This window comes from Rhinolophus sinicus, linkage group LG02 (assembly GCF_036562045.2).
Source record: "Rhinolophus sinicus isolate RSC01 linkage group LG02, ASM3656204v1, whole genome shotgun sequence".
NCBI classification, from domain to species: Eukaryota; Metazoa; Chordata; class Mammalia; order Chiroptera; family Rhinolophidae; genus Rhinolophus; species Rhinolophus sinicus.
In genome coordinates this window covers 106,257,080-106,283,875 of record NC_133752.1, presented here as the reverse complement: position 1 = coordinate 106,283,875, position 26,796 = coordinate 106,257,080, and the positions used below count along the sequence as shown (strand labels likewise).

At 39.7% G+C, this 26,796-nt stretch overlaps 1 long non-coding RNA gene across 2 annotated transcripts in view; it reads right to left on the bottom strand.

Moving 5' to 3' along the window:
* Positions 1-862: 862 nt before the first annotated feature.
* The window catches only part of LOC141570042 (uncharacterized), a 56,070-nt gene continuing 30,136 nt past the window's right edge, over positions 863-26,796 (bottom strand). The window contains exon 3 of one of the 2 annotated variants that reach the window (XR_012493793.1): positions 863-1,144. This is a non-coding gene — a long non-coding RNA (uncharacterized LOC141570042). Of the gene's footprint in view, positions 1,145-21,335; positions 26,123-26,796 lie in introns of those variants that run through there. The other variant, XR_012493794.1, reaches the window with a different exon arrangement.

Here is a 26,796-nt window from a genome sequence, read left to right as displayed (position 1 = left end):
AGCCAGATCAGCCAGCACCTTGAGCTTGGATCCAGCCTCCAGATTGTGGGAAACAAATGTCTGTTGTTGAAGCCACCCAACCAGTGGTGTTTTGTTATAGCAGCCTGAGCTGCCCAAGACATGAGACTTCTATGGAATCAGGATGGGACATGTAACAGAACAAGAGGCACTTCCTAGAAATGTAAAGGTCCTGTCTGACTGATTACTGGATAAAAACGAAGACTCACCATCGAAACAAAGGCCCAAACCAGTTGTTAATCTTTATAACAAAATGCAAATGTTACCAAGACCACATTCCTTTTGTTTGTTTGTTTGTTTGTTTTGTAATATAGCTTGATCCTACTATGAAATGTGAATTATGAAACAGAATAACATAATCTCAGTTTGGTAAGTGAAAAGATAATTTGATTAAAAGGATATATAGCAAAATGTTAAAAGTTGTGATGACTAGGTATCATAATTATGGGTGAGCTTTAAAATCTGAATGGCAGGTTTTAGTTTTTCTCTCGTCACTTCTCTAGAAAAATACCTGGGGCCAGAGTGGTTCTCATCATTTGTGCCTCAGTGCTTCGTGGGCAGCTGAACTCTGTGAGACACAGTGACAATGAACCCTACAGAGACAATGGTGAGAAAATCTGAAGTCCATCTCTGTGTGACAGTCTGGGGCTTTGTAATTCACAGATTGCATCATTTTAACCTTACAGAATGTTCCAGCTACAAAAGTGTATTGTTACCTTGATTACTGTGTGATGGAGGGGTGGGTGCCCAGAGGTACTGAATCATTGAGTTGGAATACAACAGTGTTTCATGGTGCTCTGGACTCAGAGTACCCTCGACTTACAAGCATGGTTAAAGATTTTCTTTCAAATGTTTTTATTCCTGTACAAAAACAACATATCGCATTGATTGCTGCATTTAATGTATGACATAAGATTAAAATTGTGCAGCATGGCAGTATTTTTTCCCCCCCCGTAATCATGAGCTCTGTGACAATGACTGGGAAAATACGCACGTGAAGCCCTGGACGTTCTGATGGTGGGCGACACCACACATCCCTGGAAGCCTTGCAGCAGTGGGCCATCAGTGGGGTGTGGGGAGAAGGGCAGTGATGACGTTAAGTACACAGGCTGTTCAGACATTCCACCTATGAAAACCAGAGGACAAATACTTATTAGTACACTTGTTTTTTTTTTTATTTCTTATCCCATTTGTAAGGGGGAGCATTTGATTGTAACTTAGCACAATGATGTTTGGGCAGTTCATTTTAATATTTAGTAGTTCTTAAAGAGTGACTATTATGGACAAAATTATGACCCCAGTGTTCAGCTGCTTCTCCAGGTTAGTCAGATATTTTGAGTCTGGAAACGCGGCTGGGAATTATACCAAAACGAGATTTTGCGTGAATTATCTAATACTTTCCCATTTGTGGCCAGGCCAAAAGTGCCATCAGAGCACCAATGTGCTATGTTGGCTTTTCGCCCGCACTGAAACATGGAGGAATGCGGTCAGAGTTTCAGTGTCAGAATCTTACGTGGTGTTTTCTTCTTTCTTTTTTGGTAACGGGCTAGAGTGGTTGGAATTCAGGGTGAAATCTGAGGTCTGGTTTTCTTTCTTGGCTGCACTGGATCAGTTATCCTTGGCTTATTTAAAAGGAAACATCAACTTTCCAATTTACTCTCTAAAATTGGTTGTTGTAGCTCCCTGCTGGAGTGGAAAGGCACCATCTGTTTTAATAATACTGACGGTGGGAGAGGGAAAAGGCTGTGAAATGCCACTGGGAGAGCTCTGAGCCATCTCAGCTCCATTTGGAGAAGTGTGCTAAACCCTCCGACCTGGGAGAGGATTAGTCAGCACAGACTCATTCGAGTGGGGAGGATGGTCAGAGCTTCTGCCCACCGGCAGAAAGCCACCTGGATTCACAGGGAGACGGAGGAGGAGAGCAGCGAGGGTGAGAGACGTATGATCCCATGATCGGGAGGTCAGCCAAAATGTTTAAAGGTTTTCTGTTTTTTCTGTGTTTTTTTTTTTTTTTTACATCTGCATGTTGTTTTGTTTGGCCTTTGATCATTAGTGGAAGATGAGAAATTCTCACCACCATCGTAAGCCCACACCGAACTGAACCATTACTCCCCGAGCACTAGACAGCACCATTTCCTTGTCCTGACACTGAAACAAAGATTCCATTTCTCAGCTTTGAAAACTCTGCAAGCCACTCGCTCACTCACCCACAGGATGCTGGGTGGACCAATGTGTACTTTACTGGAATGCGTATTTAGTAACTGTCACACACACAGATATACACAATACACACAACCAAGTATACACTCAAACACACACATACATACCCAAACACGAAAACCTATACCGCACACACCTACACACAAATACACAACCAAACACACACAGATAAATACACACACACAAACATACACATACACATAAATACACATAGAGATACACAAATACACATGCCTGCTAACACATATACAAATACACACACATACGCACAGTATATACATACACACACATACCCACACATTAGTCAGTGCAGTAAACACCCATACACACACAATCACACAAATATGAAACATACAAAACCCACACATTCCTGCATGTGCATATATGTACACAGTCAGGGGTGTTTGGGAGATCCTCAGCTGTCCAGGGAAAAGGGTCCCAAGTTGTGTCAGCACCTTCCCCAGGGAAGCAACTGTTGTCCCATTTTGTTCCATTCTAATGGTCTGAATATATGAACACCTCTGGAGTCAATCTGTGTAAAAATGTGTTTTAACTTTATAGACCCTGCCTCTCAGACCAGTGCTGATATTTTAAAGTAATCCTTAAAATGCCCAGGAGTGACTTTGCAAAATTTCACCAAGTATTACAAGACGAGCTTGGAACAGCAGGTGTGATGCTGCAAAGATAAATGTAATGCTGTTCTGGCGTTGATTTCTTCAGCGTCTTATCAAGTGCCTTGTTGTGGCAATAGTCTTTGTCTGTTTCCCTCTGCTTAGGGAGATGACGCCATCCTCAGACCAAGAAACCGGGGCACAATTACAGCAATCAGAACAGCATGTGTGTAACGGCTCGGGGCTCCTCTGGACTGGACCCTGCCTCTCTGAGCTGAATGTGAGTTACCGGATTCCTAAAAATACCCGCTGATATGAGTCATCCTCCTCAGCTGAGGCCCTGGAGGATGTTCTCCACAGAAACAACTAGGCTGGGAGTGGGCGAGTCCTGGAAGGAGCCTTCATCAGCCGTGCTCTGTGGTATCTTCCTCGCTCCCCACTGGCGCTGAGCTGGGCTCCCTGGGTGACTTGTTGACAGATAAGCTTCTGCAGAGATTCAGCTCTTCCTCCCACACCGGTACCCGACGGGACATGTCATTGTGCCAAAGGAAGGGGCTTCAGGTGTACTGGCACTCAAGATTTTCTTTCTCCCAGATGAGGGAAAGGAGGGAAAACCAGAGTCAGAAATAAGAGGTGGGACATTGTCCAAGCAGACCCTTTCCAGGCTCCAGGACTGAAAGTCAGGCCACAAGCCTGCCTGCGGTGGGAGTGTCCAAGGGGGATGTTCAAGCCACCCAAGGTCCCTGGGAGTCCGGGGAAGGCATTGGGTCCCTGTGCACCCCCACTCCTGTTAGGTGCCCTGCAGTGGGCAGAGTCCCCTGAGCCCCTACCCTCAGGGAGTTACGCAGATGGTGCTTACAGTGCATAAGTTACCACCCTCTCCAGAAAAAGTTACACCTTATTAGAGAATCCTGGAAGACGTCAGCAGTTGCCAACAGTCTTTAACAGCAGATTTTAGCTGTGAGCGTGTATTTGGGGGAGAGGAAATGAACACTCCTGAGATTATACAGCATAAGTGACCATGAGAGGTCAGTGCGCTCACCAAGGTATCCCACATGTTTCAGACCCTTCTTCAGCATAGGTGGGTCATACATGATAAATCCAGCCTGATTGTGAGTGTGGCCATAAGCCAGTGCTCTCCTTACAAATATAATATTTAGAGGCACATCGGCCACTTCACCTTTAATAGAGTGGTTTAGCCTCTGATTCTCACAGAACAAGTCTCTGGAATTCTGATTTAAAATATTCAATATTCCCTTGTTCCCAGTTCAGAGACTACGAACTATATCATGATTTAAAAAAATCAGTTGGAAACTCATGTGTATGATTTAGAAATTCATCAGGCTAACCTTTCTCAGGTTACAAGGTTTTCTAGAGACTGTTTAAGAATCTATAGTTTTGAAACATTTAGACCAAAAAACATGTCCATCGCTAAGTAATCTCAAGATTTAATGGTCAACATAATTTTTAAAAAGCAACTGATTGGTTTTTTCATAGCATTAGAATTCATATATAAAATTCACCGTTTTAATCTTCTTAAAGTGTAAGACACCAGTGACCTTTAGTACATTCCCACTGATGTGCTATCATCACCTTTATCTAGTTCAGAACATTTCACCACCCGAAAGAAAACCCTGCACCAATTAAATATTCACTCCCTCAGCCCCCTTCCCATAGCCCCTGGCAGCCACTAAATTTCTGTCTCTATGGATGTGCCTATTTTGGACATTTCATATAAATGGAATATGTAACTGTTTGTGTCTCACTTTTTTCACTCAGCATAGTGTTTTCAAGGGTCATCCACGTTGTAGCAGGTATCAGAACCTCACTCCTTTCTATGGCTCAGTTATACTGCATCATGTACAGATCCTGCTCTTGTCTGTCCCTTCACCCACAGGCAGACATCTGGACTATGTTCACCCTTTTCTGCTGTGAACAATGCTGACATACGTGTTCATGTAGGCATTAGTGGGGCACCGGTTTCAGTTCTTGTGGGTGCACATCCACAAGACGGGTCGGATGCACATCCAGAATTGCTGAGCCGTATGGCAATTCTATTTTTAACCTTTTGAGGAACTGCCAACCTGTCTCCCACCGTGTTGAAGTGTGAACACAGTGGGTTGACTCTTGTCTGTCTTCACAGGTGAGTGGCATTGCGTGGAAGACTCTCCAGCTGTGGGTGTTGTTTGCTTAAACCCACCATCTCCACCGCTTCTTCAGTGGTAGGTTTCTTAGAAGGAGCAGCCATATGCCTTCTTATCCTTCACATTCCCATCGTCTACTCAACTCATGCCAATCTTCTACTGTGTCTGTGCCAAAGAGCAGTTTCTTGATAAGATCCTCAGACCATCTTGGTGTCTGTCTTGGTCTGCTCAGGCTGCTAGAACAGAATATCATAGTCCGGGGGGCTTACAAACAACAGGCACTTGTTTCTCACGTTTCTGAAGGTTGGGAGTCTGAGATCAAGGCCCTAGCCGATTCAGTGTCTGGTGAGAACCCACTTCCTGGTTCATAGAAGGTATCTTTGCACTGTGTCCTCACACGAAGGGGATGGGGGGCTTTCAGGGGGCTCTTTATAAGGGCACTGATCCCATTGTTGGGGCTCCACCCTCATGACCTCATCACCTCCCGAGGCCCTACCTCCTGACACCACCACACTGAGGGTTAGGAGTCAGCATATGGATTTTGGGGGGACACAGCATGTGATCCACAGCAGATTCCATATCTGTCCCCCTGTTTTCGTCTTCCTACTCCTGACCTTCCCACAGGGTTGACCCTGTTGATCATGCCCTTCTTAGAGCACACTGTTCTCTGGCATCCTTGGGGTGGCACTCCAGGTTTTTGCTGTGTTGTTTCCTTCCAGTTGTTCTGTGGCCACACCAAACACTTGACCACTGTGTCTGCTACCAACTTCTGTTCTCCTTTCTCCATGCTAGTTCAAGGATGTTGTGTCCCCTTAGTCAGTACTCTCCTTAAATCATCTTGCACATGTTGCTCGTTGGTTGCTTTGGTGACGTGTGTATGACTGACAATCCGTCTGCCTCCCATCATTGAGAAAACAGTTCATCCCATCTTCCTCTCTTTCCATCCCCCAAATCCTGGAAAGTGAGGGACAGTCAGGTGATGGGAAGAAGAAGAGTAAAGACATGTGGAGAGAAGGTTTGGGAAGCATTTCTGTTTTGTTACTGCCAGTGTGAGCAGTGCTCAGCAGTGCTCTCCAGTGATCTTGAGTGTTTGTGCAGAGGGCCAGAGAAGCCAGGCTTTCCATACAGTATTCACAATAAACAGGCTTCTGTTTTATAAAATAGTTGACTTACTCTAGATATGATTCACTCTTGGGTTTGTCTGAATGGCAAAGTGACCTAGACTTGGAGTCACTGGAACATCAGTACCAAGGTAAGCTCTGCCGAGTGGGCAGTTCCTCAGCCTCTCTCAGCAGCCTTGTCTTTTCCTGCTGCAGAGCGAGACAGATTGGGCTACATGTTCTCTCGGGTGTCAAAGAAGGGTTTTGGCCAAATTCTTGCAAGCAAGCAAAAGAAAGAGAATCCTTTTAACTTAAGCAGAAAAGGAATTTGTTAGAAGGGTAACAGGTAGTTTATAGAAATTACAGGAAATTGGGAGAATGAGTGAAGAAGCAGAGGAAATCAACTCACCCAAGAGGTAATCTGTTAGGTCTAGAGATTGGCCCTGGTAACTTTCCCCATAATGGACCCTCATATTGCAGTCACTTGGGAATAATTCTCAACAGTCACTGGCTCCTTGTGTCTCTTCTTTAAAATAAAATTTTTAAAAAAATCCTGGTTTCAGGCCTGAGATTGGCACCCATAGGCCATATACTCATACACTAGTAACTGAGAGGGAGGAGAAGTGCCACCTCTAGGCTTCTATTCAGAGTGGGACTTGGGACCCGGAGGCCACAATGACACCAACGGAGAGACTCCCGAAAATGTGCATGGTTTTGTAGAGCTGGGAGGGAGATAAATACTCACCAAATTGAGTCATGTATTGTCGGTAACAAATGTTCCTACTCAGATTGCTGCACACGGTGTTGAAGACTTAAGTTACTGGGTGTCCAGGCAGCACTGTGAGATGGGGAGAAGGCAGGAAAGGAGAAAGGCGTGAAGTCTGGAAAGTAAAAAGTGGGGAAGCGATAACAAGAGGAACAGAGTTCTCCAGAAAAATATTACTTACTTCTCATTTGGGGCTGAGCCAGGTTTTGAGGAGCCTAAAATTTATACAGTTCTTAGAATCCTCTTTAAAAAGAAGAGCAAAGTCATGAATAAAATATTGGTACTAAAGTGAATATTTGTTTAGAATGGGAAGAGGTATCCTAACAAGTTACTGCAACTTGGGAGATTTGGGACCTTTGCTGAGAGCTCTCTAGGCAATTTAGCAGCACCTACAAAGAAGCCCCTCCACCCCCCAACCCTCTGACTCCCAGCCACACCATCTCTCGTAGGTGTGCATGAAGCTCCACAAGCTAGCAGGGAACATGCCTTAACTCTTCTCCCTACCCCTACTGGAGGGACAGGACCCATTAGGTGTTCATCCAGGCATTCATTAAAACACAGGGGTGAGGCTGCAATCCCGTGTCAGCACTACTGAGGGTACAGCATTGAACAACACAGAAACCTGTGCTAATTAACACACCAGTAGAGAGAAACAGACTTAAAAAGAGGTGGGGAGATTTTGATGTTACAGTCACTCTTCCATCCAGCCCAGTAAGAAGAAAACCCTTCTTCTTACAGACCTTTGCTAGAGTTGGATGTCCTGTTGTATAAGAGATATCTGTACTTCAGACTTATAAAAAAGGTTTTGTATGATGTTGATTCTATTGCATAAATAAAGCCAGAATTTAAAGCCATAAACTAAAATACATGGACTCTCTCTGTGTATGCACAGAGGAGACATAGGGAGGCAATGTGAAGACAGAGGTGGAGGTTACAATCATGCATCTACAAACCAGGAGATGCCAGGATGGCCAGCAACGACCAGAAGCCAGGACAAGGGCTAGGATCAGATTCTTTCTCTGAGCCCCCAAGAGGGAACAAAGCCTATTGAGCCTTCATTTTGGATTCTGGCCTCCGGAACTGTGAGAGAATCAATGTCTGCTGGTTTAAGGCACCCAGTGATAATTTGTTATAGCAGCCTTAGGAAATGCATGCATGTGAGAATGAATGGATTGTTTTTCTCTATGAAGTCAATGCATGAAGCAACCAGAGTTTTCAAAAGAGAAACACTTCTTCACATACAACAGAGATTATTGAGTATCCATCTCTTGCTCTCTGTTGCTCATTCATAATTTAATGGGTGTGCATGTCCATTCTCGTAAGGGGTTTTGAGTTTATCTTTATATGGATATCCAGAGATGATTTTATATACCACCCAAACCAGGTAAAATAGAACAAAAGAGAACAAAACAGAAAATGGGCAAAACAAAACAAAAAACACAGATTCTAAAGGTAGATCAAAAGATGCAACCAGGGCTTGTGTGTTTCTCTTTGTCCCTTTCTCTTGCTTTGTTATGCTACTTTGCTTTCATAGCACCACAGAATGGCAAGCGCAAGTTTGAGTCATTTTATACAATGGATTATAAATCAAGCGCTTAAAATCTTTGACACCAGCTGTGTATTCATTTGAACATTATGCTGTTTAGACTGTCTTAGCTCAGGCTGCTGTAACAAAATACCATATACTGGGTGGATTAAACATCAAACATTTATTTCTTCCTGTCTTAGAGTCTGGGACGTCCAAGAGCAAGGTGTAGACACATTTGGTTCCTAGTGAGGACTCTCTATCTGGTTTGCAGACTGTGACCTCACTATGTCCTCACATGGAGGAGAGTGACAGAGATAGACAGAGGTACAGAGAGGCAGAAAGCCAGACAGAGACAAAGACAGAGACAAATATCTCTGCGGTCTCTTCTATAAAGGCACTGATCCCATTCACAAGGGCTCCACTTTCTTGACAGAATGATTTCCCAAAGACCCCACTTCCCAATAGGATCACATTGGGAATGAGGGTTTCAACATGAGAATTTGGCAGTGCGTATTGAGTCTATAACACAATGTTAGTAAAAAATATATATTTAATTTGTCTCTATTAAAAGAATGGAATCATAATCTGATTTCAGTGTTTTGCAATACAGTATTCCACACTTTAAACTCTCCTCTTGTCCAAATTTGAGGCAAGAGAATAAATAATCTATAGGTAAAAATTCATTGTATTAACAGCTTTTCCGCCCTGTACCTTAAGAAGAATTTCTATCGATGTGGAGAAATTACAGAGAAATAATTAATTTAAGATAAGGAATTGTATCTTCTAAATCTTAGGTCTGTTCCATAATGAAGATTGGCTTACCTAATTGTTTGACATTTTCCAATCTGGGTTGTATGATGGTTGTCCAGGTAGAAGAATTCATAATTAGGTAGAGATTTCAACTAGAAAGTTTAAAGGTCCCCTTCCACTCGAAGATTCTAAGATTGTAGCTTTTATTTCACAATCAACTTTTCCTTGGCAGTTAACTACTGATCACCATCAGTTTGTCTTGTCTTTAATTAAATCAGCCAGATGTTGACAAGTATATGGCATTGCACCATATTCCAGATGGGGTTGTATTCTGGGTACCATTTCTTATTTGTACAATGTCATGCCATGGAAATGTCATAATGGGAACGCTCTAATGACCAGGTCAAGGTGCAGAGCGTGACTGGAGCCCCAGAGGACATTCCGCCCAGCATCTTCCGCACCTGAGCTTCCCTTCTAGACACTTCCTATGTAAGCATTCCTTACTTTTGCCTGGTTTTGGCCATTAGGTAAATGGAATTATACTGTATGTATTCTTTCACCTCTTAATTCTTTCCTTCAATATTATGTTTGTAATATTCAGCCACGTTGCTTCCTGTTCAGTCATCATTGCTGTGTAATGGTCCATTACATGAATATTCCACAGTTTTTATACTATTGAATTGTCTTCTTCTTTTGTTCAGTATTAACCTTGCTGGAATAAATATACTTCAATGTTGATCTGGCTGTACAAGGTCAACAGTCTTTCTAGAGTACATTCCAAGAGTAGAATAGCTCAGTCAAGACAGAATCTTTGACATTTCTGAAGAATGCCCAACTGTTTTCTAAAATGATGGTGCCAATTTGCATTTCCCTCAGTAGGGGTGAAAGTTTCCTTCATACTCTATATTTGCAAACTCTTCATATCTTCATTTTAAAAATTATTCTTATATATTAGAATCCCAATCATGAACAATTTTGACTAAGTCAGTTTTTTCTTTTAAATTATTTTCTTCTGTAAATTAGAAATAATGGTAATAATAATAATAATAGGAAGATTATTATAAGAATAAAATATTGAATAATGTAAAACATTTAGGGCAAGGCCTGGCATGTAGTAAGTGCTCAGTAAGTATCACTATTATATTAAGTACTGGTTTCTATACTAATATGAGCTATGATATAGTTGGGTTCCAAAAAACAATACAGTCAATAAATGGCCCAGGTGTTCATATAGAGAACAGAGTGAGGGGCAGCCAGGAAAGGAAGGCTGCTTCTCAGAGAAGATGGGACCTCAGCTGGAGCTTAGGAGATCTTCTATTAGGACAGAATGAACTCTCCCAGCAGTATGAGCAAATGTATGTTCAGACAGAGTTTGTTTTTCCCAGAAGAATGCCACTTCTAGGATTTTCTCTGTAGTTCTCTAACATGCTAGCTGAACACAATTGGCTTTCAATCTTATAACACCTATTTTTGTAGAGGGTTCAGGTTCTAGCCAGTCATTGCTGATGAGAAATATTCTTCCAATTGTAATAACTGGGAAGCTAGTTGTTTAGTACACTGAAAGTAGATTTGGGTCCAGCTTTCTTGACATGGATTAATAAAGTATATGACAATCCCCAAATGGATTATTATGTGAAAGTCCATGCTGCCTGTGTAGCATTTCAATAGCTTCAGTTTCCATCAATTATTTCTCAAGATTTGGGGATAAATTACATATTGACCTTGTGTCTTAAACCCATAAGGTAATACAGTTTTGATGTGTAAATTAAAATGGCTATTTATTAACATCCCTTTATTTGTATATTTTCAATCATATTTGAATGTAAATTAATAAGGACACTTTTTTGTTGGTAATATTCTCTACTTTAGCCCCAGCACCTCTTGCTTTCCTTAGACATACACACACTTACACGCACACACACACACATGCACATGCACACACACTCAAACACACCTAAGTGTTGTAATTACCTGCCTCCTACCATCACCAGCTTGTGGGTCTCCCCTCCTCTAATCTCCATGTTTTCATGTTCTGACTCCCTATCACTATCTTCAGTACTATTCTAGCCCTAATTACTATTGATTTCCATACACATAGAAATAACCTTAGAATTTTAGCTTCTCATGTTTTAAACTGCTGTGCTCAGCCTGCCCTAGCCATTCACCTCTGAGTCCGTGCCAGAGACCTTGTCGTTACCAATAATGACAGCCCCTCAATAATCTCCACTGTAAGCATCCCGCTTTCTGACTGCAGCTTTCTTCTCAGCTCTAGCGTGCCCGTGGCAACTACAAGCCATGGGTCCCCCGAGACTTGCTGTCTTTGTGGTCTTACCCTCCCACCCTCCTACCTCTACTTCCTGCCTTACTCCAGTCCTGGCACCATGTGGATGGTCAGTCTGTTTAACCTTATGCCTTCTTACAAGCTGATAGTGGCATCTCATTGTGGTCTCAATTCTCACTTCTATAATGATGACCGATGTTGACCACCTTTCATGTGCTCATGTGCCATCTTAATAGTACATTTCAAAAAGCATAAGTTCTGAATTTTGTTGAAGTCTAACATCAATTTTTGATTTTTTTTTGGGGGGGATCAGTTTTTTTAGCTCATATCTAAGAAATCTTTACCTAACCCAAGGAAACAAAGATTTTCTCCTTTGTTATAGTCTAGAAATTTACACTTTAAAGTTTACATTTAGACCTGTGACACATTTTTGGTTAATCCTTGACTAATTTTTATTTCTTGTCTTCCCCATATGAATATCCAATTGCTACAATACCATTTGTTGAAAGACTATCCTTTCCCCTGAATTGCCCTTGTATCTTTGTCAAAATTCAATTGGCTATATACGTGTGGGTCTCTCTTTGGACTCTGCCATCTGATTCATGAATCTATTAACCTATCTTGATGCCAAAACCACACTTTCTTGATTACTATAGCTGTATAATAATTTTTGAGGTCAGGTAATATAAGTCTTTCATTATTTTGCCCTTTTTTTCAAAGTTGTTTTAGGTACTATAAGTCTTTGCAATTTCACATAAATTTTAGAATCAGCTTGTCAGTTTCTACAAAAGAAAAAACAAAACAATACCAACAAAAACAAAAACAACCAAAAAAAACAAAACAAACAAAAAAAAAACAAAAACAAAAAAAACAAGCCTGCAGAGCTTTTGATTGAGAATACATGAATTTCTATAGATGAATTTGTGGAGGTTGCTATCTTCACAATATTGAATTTTCCAATCTTGGAACACAGTACATCTCTCCATTTGTTTAAGTCTTCTTTAATTTGTCTCAGTAATGTTTTGTTCCAGTGTACAGGACTTACATATATTTTATTAGGTCTGTCTCTAAGTATTTCATATTTTTTATTCTTCTGCAATGCTTTTTGTTTGTTTGTTTGTTTGTTTCTTTGTTTTTTGTTTTTGTTTTTGTTTTCAATTTTTGAATGTTTATTCCTAGTATACAGAAGTACATTTTCCCCCCAATTTTTTGTTGTGGTATAATATACATAACATAAAATTTACCATCCTAACCATTTCTAATCTACAGCTCAACAATAATCAAGTACATTCATACTATGATGCAACCATCTCCACCAGCCATGTGCATAGCTCTTTGGGTCTTGTAAAACTGAATGTCTGTGCTTATTAAACAACTCCCCACTGCTCCCTCCCACAGCTCCTGGCAACTTCCATTCTAGTTTCTGTCTCTATGATTTTGATGAATTTTAGTACCTCATATATATGGATTCAAACAGTGTTTGTCTTTTTGTGACTGACTTATTTCACTTGGCATAATGTCCTCCAAGTTCATCCATGTTATAGCCTGTGTCAGGCTTTTCTCCCTTTTAAAGCTGAGTAATATTCCAGTGTAGTGTATAGACCACATTTGTTTATCCATTTATCTGTGAGGGACACTTGGGTTGCTTCCATGTTTTAGCTACTGTGAATAATGCTGCTATGAACATGGGGGTGCAGCTATCTCTTCCAGACCTGCTTCCTGATGTTGGGTATATACCCAGAAGTTGAATTGCTAGACTGTATGGCAATTCTATTTTTATAGTCTAGAGTATCAGTTCGGTTTATTTTTTTTATAATTGCTATTTTTAACTTGTTGGAGAACTGTCCTACTGTTTCCACAGAGGCTGTACCATTTTATATCCACACCAACAGTGCACAAGAGTTCCAATTTTCCACATCCTCACCAACAGTTGTAACTCTCTGGGTGTTTTGACAGTAGCCATGATAATGGGTCTGCAGTGATACTTCACTGCAGTTCTGAAATGCATTTCCCTACTGATTAGTGATGTTGAGTGATGTAGTTCATGGGCTTATTGGCCATTTGTATGTCTTCTTTGGAGAAATGTCTATTCAAGTCCTTTGTCCATTTTTGAATAGGGTTGTTTGGTTCTTGGTTGTTGAATTTTGGGAGTTCTCTATATATTCTAGGCATCAATCCCTTATCAGATCTATGGTTTTCAAATATTTCTCCCATTTCATGGGTTGCCTTTTCACTCTGTTGATAGTATGCCCTGATGAACAAAAGGTTTCAATTTTTATGAAGCCCTATTTGTCTATTTTTTTTTCTTTTGTGTGTGTGCCTTTAGAATCATTTCTAAGAAATCATTGCCAAATGTAATGTCATGAAGCTTTTGTTCTTTGTTTTTTCCTAAGTTTTGTAGTTTTAGCTCCTAAGTATAATTGATTTTTATATATTAATATTATGTCCTGCAACCTCACTAAACTCATTCATTAGTCCCTCCAGATTTTTTGTTGTATATTTAATAGGATTTCTATGTAGATGGTCCTGTTATTTATGAAGGAAGATCATTTTACCTCTTTATTTCCAATCTGGCTGCTTTTTCTTTTTCTTCCTCATCTACTACCATGACCACCACACAAGGTGAACAGAAGTGTGTGGGGTTGGGGCAGGCAGAATCCTGCTCTTGCTTCTATTCTTAGGGAATCAGTCTTTCACCAGTAAGTGTGATATTAACTCTAGACATTTCACAGATTCCCTTATTAGTGTGAAGAAATTCCTTCTTATTGCTATTTGCTGAGAAGTTTTATCAGGAAAGAGTATTGAATTTTACATCTATTGAGATGATCCTATCTATGGATTTTCTTTTACATCTGTTAATATGGTGAGTTACATAGATCGATTTATTCAAATGTCCAACCAAATTGAATTCCTGGAATAAGCCCTACTTGATCATGAGGTATTATCTCTTTTGTATTATGTTGGATTCAATGTGATAAAATTCCATTAAGAAGTCTTACATCTATATCAATGAAGGATACTGGTTAGTAGTTTTATTTCCTTAGGTTTGTTTCAGAGTAATATCACACTCATAGTTTCAATCTCCAGATCATCAGTTTGGTTTATTTATTTTTTATTTTTTTTTAACTCCTGGGTCTCTAGTTAGCATTCTCAACCTCTCTTGCATCTTCTTGAGAGTGTGGAACATAACTGCAGTTGTTTGTTGTTTTAATGTTCTAGCCCATCATCAGTGTCATTTCTGCATCTATTTCTGTTGATGGATTGCTCCCCCCAACATGGGTCATATCTGCCTGCTTCTCTGCCTGCCCAGTATTGTTTATTGGATGACAGGCATTGTGAATTTTACCTTACTGGGTCCTAGGTATTATTTCATTCCTATAATACTCTTGACATTTGTTCTAGAATGTAGATAGGTTACATGGAAAGAGTTGGATCCACTAGAGAGCTTACTCTCAATTCTCTTAGGCAGCCTTAGTCCAGTGTAACCTTGCTCCGCAATACCTTTTGAAAATGCAGTCCAATGCCCATAAAGTTTCCCATTCTCACTGGTGGGACACGCCCTATTCCTGGCCCCACTCTCAGGATTGTTTCCTCTCTTCCTTTTACATAGTTTTCATACATGTATGAGCTTATCAGTACTCAGCTGGAGATTCCTAGAGGGTTCCCCCCAGACCTCCAGACTCTCTCCATGGACTGCTCTCGGCATGTCATTGCTCTGTCTCACAGACTCACACCAGCCTCCCTAAAACCTCAGCCCTTTCTCCTCAGCCCAGGGAACTTGCTACGCTCTGTTTGGCCCTCTTCCTTGCACTGTGGCCTGGACACTTGGCCATGAAGAAAACTGGGGCAACCATAGGACTCACCTTATTTGTCTCCCTTTTTTCAAGGACCACTTTCCTTTATTTCCTGATGTCCAGTGTTCATATATTCTCTTCAGTTTTTAAATTGTTTCATAAAGAAGAATACGTCTGGCTCCTGTTACTCCATCTTTGCCAAAGTAGAATCATTCATTTAATTTAAAATTAAATTTATTCTAGAACTCTTAATTTCCCACATCTACGTATGCCTGTCATTTTGATGATTTTGACTCCATCTCTCCATTTGTAAGGCAAACATTTGTTTTTGCCAGCTCAACATCTTGAATCTCCTAAGGTGTAAGTAAGTCTATGTGGTTTGGAAATAGACTGCATTCACAGATAAGGAGATTCCCCAACAACTTTGCTGCTGATGTGCTTCCTCTGGAATTGATCTTAGAGCAGTCTACTTGCCCACACTATCATTAAATGCTTTTCCCTAAGGTCAATAAAGCCATTTTCAGCACTACTACTAGCATAATTTGTTGTATTAATCATAGTCTGTGATTTAGAAAAGCCCATCAGTCGTCCAGCACCCATAGTATTCCAGTGGCTGTGTGTTAACCAATTGTGCGGTTTCAATCATGTCCCTCTGTTTCTCCTTTTAAACTACATATTAAGAACCGCTGATTAAAATGAGGGGTAATTACATATATTAAACAATTTTTTTACTTGCTTTGGTTTACCTATTGTATCAATTTGGATGAGACTGCAGAGTCCTATGTTTGAAAGTGATGTAGGCTTGTGGCAAAACATTTATATTTTTATTACACTATGCTAGCTTTCATATTTAGAGACCCTTTGGGGATTACTGTGATTTTGTATGACCTTTTGGACTTAAATAAAAAATGGACAATTTTACAAAAAAAGACGACTTGAAAATTGTCTTCTTATACTCCCCTTTTGCTAGCAAATCTGAACTGATTTTGAAATGAATTAGTAGTATGCTGCTGTTAAACACGAGTGTCTGCTCTGTTAAGCTTTCTTTCCAAATGGAGCAGCATTCTGGCAAAAAGCATTGTTGAGGATGAAAAATCATAAGTCATCTACTTTGAAAGTTTCACAGTTTTAAAAAATGTGATGTGTCAGCTACTTCATTTCTAAGGGATTTATTTATTTTTGCTTCCTATAATTTTCTCAGAAGGAATAAAGTTATAAAGAAGCCACTTTCATGCAAATGAATTGAATGTTTTGGCTCAGGTTGCCCTGCTAAATTTTACACTTAATAAATAATAAATGAAGACACTAGAATGGAGAAGTGCTCACGGGGCAGCACTTCCCTCCCAGAAAAAACTTTCTGCTGGAAGAACTGGGCCTATGTTCAGGGGTGACTAGGAAACTAACACACAATAGCAGCAACTGTGCATTGATTTAGGGAGTGGCTTAGATAATGAATGCGCCCAGCATCATTTTGTTTTTTAGTAATAACTATATTTAATTCACTTTAAATTGAACGATTTAGCACCTAATCGTCCGACGTCTTTGGAGACAGAACATGGAATTGTCTCACTTTTTTTTTTCCATTCATATACTAGCCTTTAGTTCAAGAGAGGCAGTTGACTACTTACACAGTGAATTATGTTTAGCAACAGTTGTCATTGTGAGCACTTTAAGGACAAACAGGATATCATCCCTTCAAAGACCAGCTTTAGTGCAGATATTCTTCACACAAAAAAAAAAAATATGTGTATTTTCTACTTCTTAAGTGAGAAATACAACTTGTTAAAATGTCACTGATTCTCTCAACGATGTTTGAATATTTTACTGAATTTCTGCAACTCCCACACCAAGGCTATTTTTCTTTAGAAGGCCAGTCATTTGAGTTAAATATAATAGATGTCTCGATCTTCAGTCAATCCCTGTTTTGAAGTCTTCAGATGCTTCTTCCAAAGGAGACCAATTAAGACTTTTACTATATTTAAAATATTCTTTTTCTGAGGATTTCCCTGACTTGATGGGGGATGAGAAGGGCAAGTTCAGAGGCAGCAGATCGCTTCAAAAATTTTCAGCATGGCTTAATTACAAAGTTTGAGGAATGAAGCTGTGCAGTTTTTCTATTTTTCATGATCTAGTTTGCCTTTTTTTCCTTTTCTTTCATAATGTCTTCTTGAGTACTCTGTGTAAAGACTCTGAAGCTAAAATCCCTTGTAACTTTCGTAGAGTATGTATTAATTTCCCAGGGCTGCCATAACAAGTTGCCACAAATTGGGTAGTTTAAAACAACAGAGTTTCATTCTTTCCCAATTCTGGAAGGTAGAACTCTGAAATCAAGGTGTTGGTAGGATCATGTTGCTCCGAGACTCTGGGCAGAGTCCCTCCTTGACTTCCAGCTCCCAGCAGTGGTCTGGAGGATCCAGATATTGAAAGAAACACACCTGGCTTTTAATCAAAGCAAGTTAAGTGGACATGTCTGTCTGATGTTCAAAGTGGAGAATGGTCTAAACTCTCTTGTGTACCCTGAAGGAGCCTCCTTGTTTTCTGAGAATACACTTGAGTCCACAAGTATTTCTACCGGAGACGAAGAGTGTGGCAAAATGCAAATAATTTATTTGAAAAGAAATATAAGTAATGTATTGAGTGTACGAAGTACAACTGTACATAACGTACTTCTCTAACTGACTTGTTATTGAGGGCACTGTTAACAACAGAAGTGATGTGTGGGGTAAAAAACAGCATCCTGGGAGGAGGCCTCTGTCAGTCGACCACCCCTCGTTTTGCTGGTTACTTTCTTGGAAATTTAGAGCTGTGGCTGCATCCTTTGTATGACAGACAGCATTTTCTCTAATTCCTGAACCAGTTTGTTCCTTTTAGAGAAGATGGCACCACAACTTACATAATTTTAACCAATGAGAAGAGACTTCTATTTCTCACTCTTTGCTTTCTTCCTGAAGATCTCAGTGTACTTCATTTGCTTATTTGTAATATTTAGCAATGATTTTTACGTTCTGGTGAACAAGATGCAAAGCCTAGCTTAAGCAAAATCAAAACGTTCAATTTGAGGCCTCTTTCCTCACTGTGAGTGATGACGCACCATCAGGCATCTAGTGAGTTCCTTAATCTGAATTTAATTTTCCTCAACAGTAATTGTATGGAAACATTTTCTGTACTTCAGAGGGCTACTGGGATTATTCCAGACGTATAGTGACCAAGACTGAGCTGTTAACTTCTCACTCAAAGAACATGGGTCATTTGCACACACTGCAAAGGCCAGCTGGACAAGCCCGTAAGAGTTCCTACAATGTGCTATGCCCTGACCTTAAAACAACCTGGGACCTTCCGGTGGCTTTCCCATTGGAAAACTCTGGGCTTTGTGAAACTGCGCTGATGCCTCAGATGGATGCCATTTTAAACTGCTAAACTTGTGGTAATTTGTTATGCAGTAATAGAAAGCTAATACCACCAGAAGTGGTGTCACAATAGTTTTCAATCCTACCATAAAGAGTATAAATTCCACAATTAAAACGTTAATTTTAGAGGTAATTTTTTAAATGTTACCACACTGTAGTTCAATACACTGGTATTTTAGTTTATGTGAGGATGAAGAACAAGTGGCCTGAACATAACAATTTCTTATAGGGTCTCTTTAATACTCAAAGTTCCCATCTAATAAAATTAGTGTTAAGTGTCCATGGAGACTACCTATTATGCTGATTTCTCAAGGACTTGATGACATGGAAGGTGAGCACATGGCCAGTCTTCCTTTTCTATGGAGTGGGATCTTTCTGTGCTGTCTCCTGACCATAAGTTTGGGGATCTCACAAAAGCATAAATGTCAGGAAGACGGACATTTCTGTCAGTGTCCTTAAGACCTTGTGTTGTGAAGTCTGTTCTAGTTCACTAAATCCTCATGTTGTACATTTTGCATCCTATTTTTCAATAATGTGATCCCTCTTTACAATAAAAATAATTATTTTCCCAATTTTTGGAGTAAAATTGATGGTCTTGAACAAATGTCTTTTTATTTTGTGGTTTATCATTTTCTAGCCTTACTAATTCCTGCCTTCCCTCTTTATACCACCAAGAGAACGTTGTCCAGTTGGGAAAACATAGGAAAACGAGTTTCCAGGTACTGTTCTAACTGTCGGGAGCTGCGGTATGAGCAGGAATAAACACAAAGGCCCTGCCCTTGGGAGCAAACTGTGTGTGGGGCAGGTGTGTTAGTTCCACTGCACAGGAGAGACACCCCAGGAAATGTCACAGATTTGCAGATGTAAGAGTTGATATAAAAACAAGAAAACAGGTGTGTGTGAGGCCCTTAACCTCATTTTAATTTTCATTTCTAAGAACTTTCAGAATTATTCTCAGGATTATCAGAAAAAAATTATTTTGTGTTTCCAAAAACAGAAAAAAGAAAACAATTTAGGCTGGAGGCGAGGAATCACACAAAGTTGTGGGTTCTCATTCTCTACACTAAGCAAAGGAACAGATTCATATTTTACTATCAAATACTTCATGTGACACAAAACCCTCGTCCTGTTTTTCTCTTCTGACACGTTCAAGGTAAAACAAGAAATGCACTCATTCTCCAGTTTCACTAGAATAAAATCAGTTCTTAAAGTGGCTGACACTAATAACACTTTCACAACAGAGACTTGGTATCGGAACATCTGAGTTCAAACCCTGGCTCTGCCCTGAGAGGTGAAAGTTACTTCTAACACATAGCAAGTCCTCAGGAACTGTCTAAATAACCTCTTTTCACTATGAATGATACTAATTTAACCCACTGAGTACATGTAAGTGTAATTGTTTAACTTTATTGAAAATAAAATTGTGTGAAAATATGTACACTATGTTCTTGAGATGTGCACCTTACCTCACCTGCATTTTACACACATGCTTAGTTATAAACAGCAGAAATGTCTTCTCAAGAAGAATGCACATGGTTGTTGGATTTAAGATTGAGTGTGGTTCCAGCTCCATCGCTTCCTCAGGTAAATCACCTAAGCTCTACATATGAATTTTTCTCATCTGCAACCTCCTGGGGTTTATGTGAACATCCAAATTTTATAAGACGGTGGCTTTAAAGTGTGTACCCCAGTGCCTGCTGCGTGCCAAGTAATAAACACTAGATATTTTAAATATCATAATCGTGAGTGTACTATGCATGTAATCTAAACAGTGAATTGATGAATGTCTAAAAGCGAACAGCACTGGGACAATCAGCAGTCCTACTGCAAGACTGTGTTTAATTACAGCATTTTAAAAATAGCTGCTGCGATGATTCTGAACCCGACAGAGCCGAGGCTGCAGCCCTGCTGTGAGTGTTGTGCTAATCAGGAGCGCTCTGGGTGCAGACTGCGCCAGGCTACCAACAAACAGGAATCGGGGTCCACAGCACAAAGCGCACATCCTGAAAGGACAGGCCCTTGTGCAGGAGCTGAGAACGGGAAGGGATGTGCTTCTCACTGGCTAGTAAATAAACCGAGGTATTTGCTGAAAAGACACCTGTCCTCTGGGAGAATCTGTTCTCTGTGACCAGTAATGGTTACTTGTGTTTCTTTTACTTCTGTACCAAAAAGGAACCACCAGAGCTCGGTTCAGATGTGAGTAGAGCAGCCCGGCAAGTCCAATACCGTAAAGTCACTCCTCCTTACGTCTGCTAGGAAAAGGATTACAGCAGTATTCCTGTTTTCAGTGGTCCGCATGATCATTTTCTAAGTTAAAATATCTTTTTTTTTTTTCATTTACTCAGACCTTCATCCTTTTATGTATGGAATATATTTAATTTTCTCTAATCCATCCAACACACTACCACCTGAGTAAGCACCATGAAACAGAGGTTGGATCATATTACCATTTCTCCATGATTTTCCACATCAAATGCCAAAAAAAACAAATCTGCCTCGGTCACCTCAGTTTAAGTCTTTCCTTGATGACTCCACCTAAGCATAACCCCACAGGTGGCTCATCATTCCATCTGATCACACCCCTTTGACTTAATCTATTAGTAGGACCTGCACAGGCAAGTGCAGAAAGAGGGGGTGAGTAAGGGAACGCATATAAAACAAATAAAAGGCATTTTGATTCCAGATAGTTCCTGAATTTAAATGAAAGAGATTAGAATGGACTAGACATGACAACTTTCAAGTATTTTTCATGTGTGTATTTTTTGCTATTTACAATTTTTTTCTTGATGTCCCATAGCAACTCTGCAAGAGGTGCCCACAAACATATTTGTATTCATTCATTCATTAAAAAACAGACATTGAGCACCCGCCACAGTGTTTTTATAACTGTTCACTAAAATGCAAAAGCAATGGTAGAAAAAAATCAAGCAGTGACAGCAAACTGTGGTCACGGTGTCCTCCACCACCACACACTCAGAAAGGAAGAAAAGCCAGCTGCAGCTAAGAAGGTCCCTGCTGAAGCAGGACAAAACATTAATGTTATTAAGTCTTTATCTCTGAGTATATGTCTTTTCATTATTTTGGAATAAAAAATGGGAAGTGCGCATAAAGCACTTCCACTGTTCCACAAAGCACTGGGTGTCTCGGGGAAACGGTCTGTGCAGCTGAGTTGCAAGCTAGATTGGACATGTCTCCCATGTGACATCAGTTTTATTTGGAGAATGACTCAGAGATGAAAGTACAGATATTCAGACTTGGGTGTTTGATGGATACTTCCTTGAAAGTGAATGAAATGAACCTGTCACTTCAAGAAAGGAAACTGACAGTATTTGTGGCCAATGAGAAAATTAGAGCTTTCATGTGAAAATTAAAATCCTGGAAAATTTGGATATGGTACCGTGAACTTGAGACTTTTCCAATACTTGAAGACTTTTCTGATGAAATCAGTGTTCATATTAACACGTGATCTTTTTGAAATTGTGTAATGAAACATTTCACCATTTGGAAGATCTTCATAAGTCAGTGAGCCAATACTTTACAAATGACCAGTGCATGATATCACACAATCAAGACCCAGCAGTTTTCATGTAAAAGAGTATGAAAAATGCATTGATATGGTTTCAGTTTCCACGTCAGAACAAATCTTTTTAGAAACCATTTGGTGAGTTTGGGTTTAGTGTCAAAGACGAATATCCATAAATACATGAATTAGCTATTGAAATACTTCTTGTATTCCAATTATATGTCTCTGGGGGCAGGAATTTAATCTATATACAACAAAAACAACACATTCAACAGGCAGAATAATGAAGCAGATGGAAAAATCCAGCTATCTTCTATCACTTAAGAGATTTGCAAACGTGAAATGGTGCCTGTCTTCTAACTGAATTTCTTTATAATGTGGAGAATAATTACAGTTATTGAAATGTTATTCACATTAACTTGTAATGGTTTTATTATTGTGATTTTAAAATGCATTATTAAATAAATATTTTTTAAATTCTCAGTTTTAATTTCCAACACATTACATATAACTCATACTAACAAAACATCTTTGGGGTCCTCTATAAATGTAAAGGGTATAAAGGAGTTTCAAGGGCACACTTTTTGAGAACTGATGGAGCGTAAAAGGAGACAAGTGACATGTGATTTGCATGAAAAGTGCTTCAAAGTCTCTGACAGTCCAAGCAGCTCTCCCAAACAAATTGCTGTCATAAAGACTCAGCTTCCATTCTGAAAGATTATTTCCCTTTGGTTAAATATTGTCCTTTCCATGTGACTCTTTCTGAGCAATTATATATTAAATTCTTTATGTTGAATTGGGTGATGTGATGGAAAGAGCCTAAGCACTGGAGAAAAAAATGGAATTGGTTTCAAGGGTTTTCTCTAGTGTTTACTTGGCTATAATTTACGGAAAGTATTTAAAGGACGTCTGCCTGGACTGGCTCATGTGTAAAGTGGGGAGACTATTACCTTATTGCAGATTAGTTATGTGGTTATGTTGCTAAATGGGACAATATGCGTAGAACACCTGCCACAAATGGGGTTCTCAGTGAGCCTGTGTATCAGCGGATACTAACACCTATCTCTCCCATTCCATTATAGGATGAGATAGGTCCCTGAACCATTTTGCTGAGAAGAAGAACCAGGTTTCAGGATGATGGTCCAGGAGAAAGAAGATGAGAAAGGGAATTGATGGAAAAGATGAAGGTGCTTTACATCATTACAGGTCCCAGCGCCTCTGCAACCCCAGGCACAGTCCCAACACCACAGCCTCCTTTCATGAAACTCACCTCAGATTTCCTTTCCTTCTTTTTTTTCATTATTTAGTCTTCTTCAATTCAATATGTCATTACACGAAGTATTTTGTTCATTATGAATTCCCAATTTTACCACAATACATATTTCAAATGTCCTTTAAGCAGTCTCCTTCTTAATAATTTAATCAACTAGCATACACGGAGTCTGAAATACTGACAGTTCTCTTTTTCAATGCTGTTTTGCCAACAATTTCATTGTTTGTTTAAGTTCTGAAGCATTAATTGGCTTTGGTCATAGCAAAAAAAAACACCTAATGAAACCGATATTAATTATTTTTTAGATAGATTATTGAAAGGGCTATCAAACATATGTGGTCTCATTTTTAATCCTTTTGCTACACATTCTTCAGCAAGGATAACACAATATGTGCTTCGCCTTCATCATATGGTCAGGTCAGGATTTTCTAAATTTAGAGGGTCATAAAATGAATTAACTGCAGAAATTCCTTATTAAGTAACAATAAAACTAATAGCTGTAAAGTTAATACCCATTACCTAACAACAAGTGGTATTTTTAAATATTTTTAAATTGTAAAATTAACATGTGGCTATATTAAACATCTAGAAAATAGGACAGGCATTATTAGATAGATTTTCTAGCTAATGCACTGATTGGCAAATTATAAAGAATGGAAGCTTAGAATAGTCACCATATCAGAGCAAAATATAATCAGTCCTTTGCAGTATAAAATGTATGAATTCAGTTCACCATCTGTCCATCCCATCAGCATGTACTATACCGGTAGGATATACACATACATTTATGTAAATCTACGTGACCTTGGATAAGTGACTCACTCCTTTGAACTTAATATATTTCCTCTACAAACATAGAGAATTATTTTATTCTTAAAGATGTATGTGTGTGTGTGTACTGCCCAAAAAATTTAAAGAGGTAAATTTTGTCCCTGATATTACTTTCTCTTTAGCTCCATTAGTTCTAACAAATTAATGGGAAATTTTTATGTATGCGTGCATTGACCATGATTGTGATGAAGTTTAAACTGTGTTTTTGTTGGTGTGTTTATATCTATTGATCAGATGGTTAGAACCACTATAATTTGGGGCTTAATAGTGTGTGTGTGCGTGTGCATGTGTGCGCGTGTGTGTGTGTTTAGGAGGTGCATAAACCCAAATCTATATGAATACAGTCAATTAATTCCCTGTTTTCAATGAAACAACCAGGCTATCGTGCCCGTTTTTTCATGCTGCTGTTCAGTAATGTGTTTACTCACTCCTTCCCAAGATTACAGCTTTGCACCACAGAGTCCAGTCGGTGGGAAATTACCCCTTTCCTGTGTTTTCACTGGACGGCAAGTACAGTAGACAGAGCCAGAACCCCGTGGGGGGGCAGATGTTTGGAGAGCGAAAGTAGATTTTCATAGCTCCCAAGTACTGAACAGTCCTTGCGAGCCATCCTTTTATGTGTAACGATTGAAAATTTTCAATGGGAATAATTTTCCAGTTGAAAGAGTAAAAACAAAAAACAATCAGAATGCAAAACAATGAAAATCGCTTTTACATCTGAAGATTCTGTGTCATTTGTGTATTTTGGGCAGTGGGTAAACTGGGGGGGGGGCTTTAATCTCTGTAGGCCACTTAACCACTTTACACATCATTGGTGGATATTCACACCTATCTCTCAAAGTCTATCATTATTTCTCTGTTCACTGGAAATAAAAAACATTTCCGTCTTCTATTATCCCACTTAAAATCTATAGGTTCCTCTCTTTCTTGTGGTCCCTGCTAAAAGGCATGTCTCAGAGGACTACCTTTCTCAATCTTCAGAGAATTTCCTGAGAAACAGATTCCCTCTTTCAAACAGAGGTTTTGAAACAGCAGAGTAGACTGGAGCTAGGGCAGCGCCTACAGGATATTGTGAAGGCTTGTGGGGAGGGAGCTAGGCTGCTCGGGGACCACTTGGTTCTCTGGCAGCACAGCAGCATGTGGCTAGTGGCAAAGGTGTGGCACATGGGGCTCTTGAGTGGGCGTGTCTGGGGACATTCTGTCAAATCATGCTCAGCGTGGCCGAACTACAGAATTCCATTGCCACCCCATTTCCCTGGGCTGGGGAACCAGCAGGTGGCCTGGACAAAAGGTGCATTTGATTTCCAGCAGGGGCCTTACACTGGTAGGGTTTTCAAGCTTTAGGAAGAATAGCATTTAAATAATAAGCGGGGGCACGGTGATGCTTAACTGTAAGAATGTTGTCCTTTTGTTTTTTTTGGCTGCCAGTATTACTGTAGGAAGTAAAGAGAAATGGAGAGTGACTCCAGCGTGGTGTGAATACAGAAATCTCAAGCAGGATTTGGGGGGAAACTGTGTACGCCTGGAGAGGTGAGCTTCTCATCTTGGTGTTCCTGTTTAGACACATCTGGGAGCATCCGCCCAGTGCCCGGCCTGATGGCTACTGTGTAGTTGTGTCTTGTGTGCAGGTCACAGAAGACATCGCTGAGAAAGGAGAGCAGCTGATCACCAGGAAGCCAAGTGTTAGGTGTCTGTGCATGAAGGGGATCCCCGCCTCCTGAGCTTCAGTAATGGTAATGAGGCTCCTTTTTGTTTTCTACCAATAACTCATCCTTCAAATGAGTTTCTGTTCTCAAGATTCCACATTTAGGTTCAAAGGGGAAAGAGCTAAACTCTGAATTAGTAGCAGGAAGATCCTGGGCAAGTGTATTTTGTTCTATGGTGAGAGAAAAAAGAAATAGATAAAAACTGAAAAGGAGAAGGGTGAGGAATACATTTTTCTACCTGTATAACTTAGCAATACTTTGAAGAAAAGAAAATCATGTAAAATTGGTGTTTTCTTGCTTCTTGTATTCTCAGCCTCTTTTATATAAGAAACATCAACTAAAAGGCTTAGAATATCAGATTCTTTTAAAATAAATTTGTTCACAAAAGCATTTTTTCCCTCTCTACTATCAACAAAATTCAGTAATTGTCCTGGACTTTGTACACGTATATTTCCCCAAAAGATTATAATAATGAACATAAAATAGACCAAAAAAAAAAAAAAAAAATCCTTGAACACAACCCAATACAGGTCTCCCCTACCCATTTTAAATCATTAACACAGTTAACTTTATTTGTTTGACCTAAAATTGGCTAGAATAGAGTTACATTTTTAGGAGTTGGGAATTGTCAGATAGCCCTTGAGAATTCATTTTGCTCTTCATTGGAATAATAATGGATGTATGTTATTAGAAAGAAGAAAATAACTGGCTAAGCTAGGAGATGTGCGTTCCAGTCCCACGTCCATTCTAAATTGGTTCCAGACATAAAATGAAACTTTTCCCTGGAGGCCTTCACGGGCAGGGACAGCGAGAGACTCGTGTTAGAGACACGTCCCTGGCAAAT